Source organism: Pseudochaenichthys georgianus, unplaced genomic scaffold (genome assembly GCF_902827115.2).
Source record: "Pseudochaenichthys georgianus unplaced genomic scaffold, fPseGeo1.2 scaffold_1579_arrow_ctg1, whole genome shotgun sequence".
Taxonomy (NCBI): domain Eukaryota; kingdom Metazoa; phylum Chordata; class Actinopteri; order Perciformes; family Channichthyidae; genus Pseudochaenichthys; species Pseudochaenichthys georgianus.
The window spans coordinates 24272-31271 of NW_027262407.1; the positions used below are offsets into that span (position 1 = coordinate 24272).

Below are 7000 nucleotides of genomic sequence, written 5' to 3' on the forward strand. Positions count from 1 at the left end.
CTGAGGACAGAGGGTCTAAGGACAGAGGGTCTGAGGACAGAGGGTCTGAGGACAGAGGGTCTAAGGACCGAGGGTCTGAGGACAGAGGGTCTGAGGACAGAGGGTCTGAGAACCACTGGTCTAAGGACAGAGGGTCTGAGGACAGAGGGTCTGAGGACAGAGGGTCTACGGACAGAGGGTCTGAGGACAGAGGGTCTGAGGACAGAGGGTCTAAGGACAGAGGGTCTGAGGACAGAGGGTCTAAGGACAGAGGGTCTGAGGACAGAGGGTCTGAGGACAGAGGGTCTAAGGACCGAGGGTCTGAGGACAGAGGGTCTGAGGACAGAGGGTCTGAGAACCACTGGTCTAAGGACAGAGGGTCTGAGGACAGAGGGTCTGAGGACAGAGGGTCTACGGACAGAGGGTCTGAGGACAGAGGGTCTGAGGACAGAGGCTCTAAGGACAGAGGGTCTGAGGACAGAGGGTCTACGGACAGAGGGTCTGAGGACAGAGGGTCTGAGGACAGAGGCTCTAAGGACAGAGGGTCTGAGGACAGAGGGTCTACGGACAGAGGGTCTGAGGACTGAGGGTCTGAGGACAGAGGGTCTGAGGACAGAGGGTCTAAGGACCGAGGGTCTGAGGACAGAGGGTCTGAGGACAGAGGGTCTGAGAACCACTGGTCTAAGGACAGAGGGTCTGAGGACAGAGGGTCTGAGGACAGAGGCTCTAAGGACAGAGGGTCTGAGGACAGAGGGTCTACGGACAGAGGGTCTGAGGACAGAGGGTCTGAGGACAGAGGGTCTGAGGACAGAGGGTCTACGGACAGAGGGTCTGAGGACAGAGGGTCTGAGGACAGAGGGTCTAAGGACAGAGGGTCTGAGGACAGAGGGTCTGAGGACAGAGGGTCTAAGGACCGAGGGTCTGAGGACAGAGGGTCTGAGAACCACTGGTCTAAGGACAGAGGGTCTGAGGACAGAGGGTCTGAGGACAGAGGGTCTGAGGACAGAGGGTCTGAGAACCACTGGTCTGAGGACAGAGGGTCTGAGGACAGAGGGTCTACGGACAGAGGGTCTGAGGACAGAGGGTCTGAGGACAGAGGGTCTGAGGACAGAGGGTCTGAGGACAGAGGGTCTGAGGACAGAGGGTGTCGTATTGTCATACTGATATTCTGTACACACTGTGAAGTCCACTGAGACAAACGTAACCTTTGTGATATTGGGCTATAAATAAACATTGATTGATCCAGAGGTCGCGTTAACCGAATATTTTCCGTCTATTACGGATTTTTTTTAACAGACAAATCTGAAAGCAGTCCGTCATTTTGACAGATTAGAACAAACTCGGAACAGTGCCAACGTTTCCCCGCAGCGAGGCTCCGGTGTTATGCCGTGTTCTGCTCGCCCTCCAAAAAGGAAATGATACCGTTTCCAAACCTAACGGTGCCATACGGAGTTTTGGCTTTACGCTGTGCACGCTCCCGCGAGGTGCAGCAGCCATGCATACCACGGTGCTCGTGAACTGTCCCTCGATTGATGGACATGTAAGAGGTTCATCTCTCATTCAGGACAATGAAACCTGTGATCTCTGCACGCCTCGTTAGCTCGACTATAAACACCTGTGTAACGGAACGATGTCATCGCTCCACCTGCCACGCTCAGAGCAGCAGACTCCAGATAGAGGTTAACGGTCCGGCCCTCAACAGCTCTACGTCAATTATGGGGTGTCATCATATGCCGTTTCCATGGAAACGCATCCCTCGCCATAAAAGACGATGTCGCTATAACTCCAATGAAAATGTTCAAAAAGTGCTCAAACTTCACATGTGTGCTAACAGCATACTTGCCAACCCTCCCGGTTTCCTCCCGGGGTCATATTTCTCCCGCTTTTCTCCCGATTTCTGACTAAATCAGATTGACTCAGACTGTTTACACTCGGACTTTAATACAGCTACACCATTGTTTGCTTTCCATGTGTAGCCGGTCTGGTTTGACGCCACATGTGATCTCTGCGTTGTGTCGTGTGTGTGAATGCAAACGACTTCTTTCTTGCCAACCAGGATGTATTCTCTGTGCAGGAAATGGCTTCATCAGCTTTCCAACTTCACACTTCTCCTCAGTGGGCCTGAAGCTAACTCAGCAAAGTATACAGAGTTCTAAATAATACGATGAACAGATATACATCTATCCATGGTGGCAACCGACTTGTCTTTGGAAACTTATACACAAATATAACCATTAATTTACACTTACATAACAAACAATACAATTTACAAAACACAAAAAGAATACCCACATACCTGTGAAAACAGAATATAATAATTAAAGCAGGAAATGGCTTCATGAGCTTTCTAACGTCACACCTTCAGTGGAAGAAAACACCCACACGTTGTTAGCATAGCCAAACTTTAGAGAGCTCCCAAACAGCATCTAAAAAATAAAGTGACAGTGACAAGTTTTACAAATAAAGTATGGACAATGATTTCACTGAAATATAAACAAGTCAAGTTACACATCGGTTACACGTGGTAGCGCGTCTCTTTAGCAGCGTGCACAACTAACAGTCTGAGAGGGTGAGGCAGATAGTCACAGGAAACAGAACCGACAACCCGACCCTCTGCTCACTCCTCTCCTGCCCACACAGGCTCCATCAAGGATGCTGCTACAGGCCGCGAGGCAGCGCACTTACCTCAATAAGCATGTTCATCCAACACAGCTCCGTGATCCACTAACCCCCCCCCCGCGGTGGTTTTGAAATGCTCCCGATTTCTGAGGTCTCAAGGTTGGCAACAGTCCAGCTGTGAAGACATCTACGGGACAGTTTTGAGATTTCTTCAAATGCCGTTGTCATGGCAACACAATGCTCGCCATGAAACACAGCTTTCTCTTAACTTCGGTGAAAATACTCCAAACGGCCCAGAACTTCACAGGTTTGGTAACGATGCAGCCATCAACACATCTAAGCGTATTATGGGGTGTCATCAAATGCCGTTGCCATGGCGACAGATCATTCGCCAACAAGTTAGTTCAGAAGTTTGCAGTTTCAAATATTCTGCTGCTTTTCCAAGCCTTTTTACTTTCTTCTCTCATCACACATTCAAGCCCCCAGTGTTCATGTATCATTTCAATCTCAAGTCTTCACTTTCTTCTCACACAGCACATTCCAGCATGGCAGCTCAGCGTCAGCCTTTCAGCATGAAGCATTCCCACTAGCAATGTCTTCAGGAATTGCATTCTCTAGGTTGTTTAACATGTTGCAAATTGAATTGAACGGTATTGGATACTTTCTTAATATGTTTCTTAAAAGTCAAGTTTGAGTCCAGTATGACTCCAAGCTACTTGAAGTGGGAGACTAGTTCTAGTTCTGCTCTGTTTAAAAACACATTGGATCCTTCGGTTTTGACTGGTCGTCTACTGAACATCATGCTGTTGTTTACATTTAACTGCAAGCAAATGTTGTTCAGCCAGTGATGAACTTTGTCCAAAGCGTTTGGGAAGCTGACACAGATAAGGAAATATATGATATATTGTGATGTGATATGATATCAATGATATCTGCCGCGGACTGTATGCGATGCTCTGAGTTTCTTATGTTAGGGCAGATATTAAAGTTAAGTTATATAATGTAATCATAGTGAAATTGCTCTGAAGTTGTGCGGTGGTGGCGAAGTCGATAGGGACTTGGCTTGGGAACTGGAAGGTCACCAGTTCAAGTCCCCGAAAGACCAAGTGCTGCCGAGGTGTCCCTGAGCAAGGCACCGTTCCCCACATTGCTCCCCGGGCGCCGTTCAAAATGGCAGCACACTGCTCCTAACACTAGGATGGGTCAAATGCAGAGAAATAATTTCCCCATGAGGGATTAATAAAAGTTCATCTTAATCTTAAAGTTGGGCAGTGATATTCTACTAACTTTCGTGTTGTATATTTTACATTCATATTCAATTTCATATTTAATATTCCATTCCATCCATCCATCCATCTTCTCCCGCTTATCCGTGGTCGGGTTTCGGGGTAGCAGTTCCAGCAGAGAGCCCCAAACTTTCTTTCCCCTCATCAACCAGCTCTGACTGGGGGATCCCAAGGCGCTCCCTGGGGGGTCCCGAGGCGCTCCCAGGCCAGAGGAGATATAATCCCTCCACCTGGTCCTAGGTCTACCCCTTAGTCTCTTCCCAGCTGGACGTGCCTGGAACACCTCCCTAGGGAGGCGCCCAGGTGGCATCCTAACTAGGTGCCCGAACCACCTCAACTGGCTCCTTTCGACGCGAAGGAGGAGCGGCTCAACTCCGAGCCCCTCCCTGATGACTGAACTTCTCACCTTATCCCTAAGGGAGACACCAGCCACCCTGCGGAGGAAACCCATCTCGGCCGCTTGTATCCGCGATCTCGTTCTTTCGGTCATGACCCATCCTTCATGACCGTAGGTGAGGGTAGGAACGGCCCGGTAGACAGAGAGCTCTGCCTTCTGGCTCAGCTCCTTCTCGTCACACGGTGCGGTAAAGCGACTGCAGTACCGCTCCCGCTGCTCCGACTCTCCGGCCCATCTCACGCTCCATTGTTCCCTCACTCGAGAAAAAGACCCCGAGATACTTGAACTCCTTCACTTGGGGTAAGGACTCATTCCCTACTTGGAGTGGACAGTCCATCGGTTTCCTGCTGAGAACCAGGGCCTCAGATGTGGAGGTGCTGATCCTCATCCCGGCCGCTTCACACTCCAGTGAGCGCTGAAGTATTCCATTCCTTACACACTTAATGCATATATAATATCCTGCTTTATATTTTGTTAATGTACATTTGTATTTCAACATGTACATTTTCTACTTTTTGAATGCTATTTTATTTCTATTGAGATGTTTACATTTTGAATTGTTTATTTCTACTCTTTTAATTTCTCTATCATTAAATGCCAACTGCTGCAACGCAAACATTTCCCAGATTGGGATCAACAAAGAACTCCTTATCTTATCTTCTGTTCAGTTGCTGATTGTTGGACACATCCTGTTTCAGGTCCAGGCCACAGGTCACGTGCCTGAGTGTAAACCTGGTGGAAACACGCGCCCTTGTCGGATGACCGATCGATGCTCTCCGTCTCACACAGCGCTGTCAAAGGGCAGGCAGAAGTAATCAATCTAGCAGAGCCCAGAGAGAGAGTCGATCCTCCACAGGACTGACGCGGCTCTGGAGTAAAGACCCGAACCAGAAACAGGACCTGGACCAGCATCATGGTGTTAGAGTCCCTGGTCTCAGACCTGCTCAACAGGTTCATTGGAGACTATGTGGAGAACCTGAACAAGTCCCAGCTGAAGATCGGGATCTGGGGAGGTGAGAGCCAGACTGCGTCCGGAAACATCGTCATTTAACACATTATTCTGAATGGACGCGTCAGAAACACACCTGAGCGCGTGCATACATTCACACTTTAAACTACAGGTGACATTGTGCAGATCGGCTGTGATATTTATATATATTTTAATCCTGTGTAATGTGTCCGCGCGGCTCTCTGAGCACAGTGGCGCACGCGGAAGTGATGTTATTTAGGAACCAGACTCCGTCCAGAAACACAACAACAACAGTTTCTGCTTTATTAACAGACATACACACATTTATAGATATATGACTTTAAAGCAAAGGTTCTGCTGTTCAGATCGGCTGCGATATTAATATACTATATACCGAACTGTAATGCCCCTCATTATTAACATCAACACACCGAGTGTGTGAACGGGTTAGATAACCACACGCGCACACACACTAGTATTCCTAGAATCGGGTGTGTGTGTGTGTGTGTTTAGAGCTGATAAACAGGAGGTTAACTGTATTACTTTTCACTTGCACTGTTCATCGACATAACTGTGTGTGTGTGTGTGTGTGTGTGTGTGTGTGTGTGTGTGTGTGTGTGTGTGTGTGTGTGTGTGTGTGTGTGTGTGTGTGTGTGTGTGTGTGTGTGTGTGTGTGCAGGTAACGTGGTTCTGGAGAACCTCAGGGTGAAGGAGAACGCTCTGGTAAGCCCCTCCCCACTCACACACTGATACCTGCTGTGTGTGTGCATGAACACAACTGAATGAAATATTACCTATGTTTGTGTTTCAGAGTGAGTTCGATGTTCCATTCAGAGTGAAGGCCGGACAGATCGGTGAGTTCAGACATCAACATATATATTTAAATTAAGGCTGTCAACGATTACAATGTTAATCAGATTAATCTCCATTCGAACTTTGTCCAAAATCTGCCATTTCTTGATGTATGTTGTGGGAATGGAAAGATAAATGAAAGAAGGCGGATAAGTAAGGGATGTGCTGCGACGCGGTCATTATGGGGAAAAGAACACGGACAGGCTGATCAGGAGCCCGACGCGAGGCGGAGGGATCTAGATCGGCATGAAGGTGTTATTATCCCGCCTATCACACGGCCACATTCTCAACAAAGTAACGACATGACTCCCAATATTAATTGAAATGCTTTTATGGATTTAGAAAATGATTTTATTGATTTAAAAAATAGTTGTATGTATTGATTTAAATTGACATGCATCCGCGAAGAAAAATAGTCCGATGTTACTGTTTGAACTAACGTAGCAACGGCAGGAACTGCTTCGATAGCGTTTTTGAGGAGCTTTCTGATTACAGATTTGAAAACATCGCTGCTTGCTTTAAAAGTAGCACCCTGCATGATGTCAGACCGTGGAGAGTATCTCGATATCCTGCCCTGATGCCAAAGGAACTGCACACTGTATGTTTTGCCATTTGATGTGTATGTCTGGACCGCTGCGTAACAAGGAGGGTTTCTGCCCGTTACTTCTCCGCAGTGTCCTTGTCCCTCTTGTCTTTTTCTTTTCTTCACTGGGGACTCATCAGCCACTAACCATTACTCCAAATTACTGTGCTCTCCAAATATATTAAAATGAATGTTAAAATCCTCCATGTTGCTCTCACACGCCAGCGGAAAACTAAAGACAACCAGACGGTTTGCTGCTTTTCAAACGGTTACATTTGAAAAACAGTGAGAGCGTCTCTTGTCAGTTTGAAAAG

General features: G+C 47.6%; 1 long non-coding RNA gene across 1 annotated transcript; it reads left to right on the plus strand.

Moving 5' to 3' along the window:
• The first annotated feature begins 5096 nt into the window (after positions 1-5096).
• On the plus strand, positions 5097-6106 carry LOC117441233 (uncharacterized). The gene is made up of 3 exons (XR_004551383.2): positions 5097-5294; positions 5931-5974; positions 6063-6106. It is a non-coding gene; the product is annotated as an uncharacterized lncRNA (long non-coding RNA).
• The last annotated feature ends 894 nt before the right edge of the window (positions 6107-7000 follow it).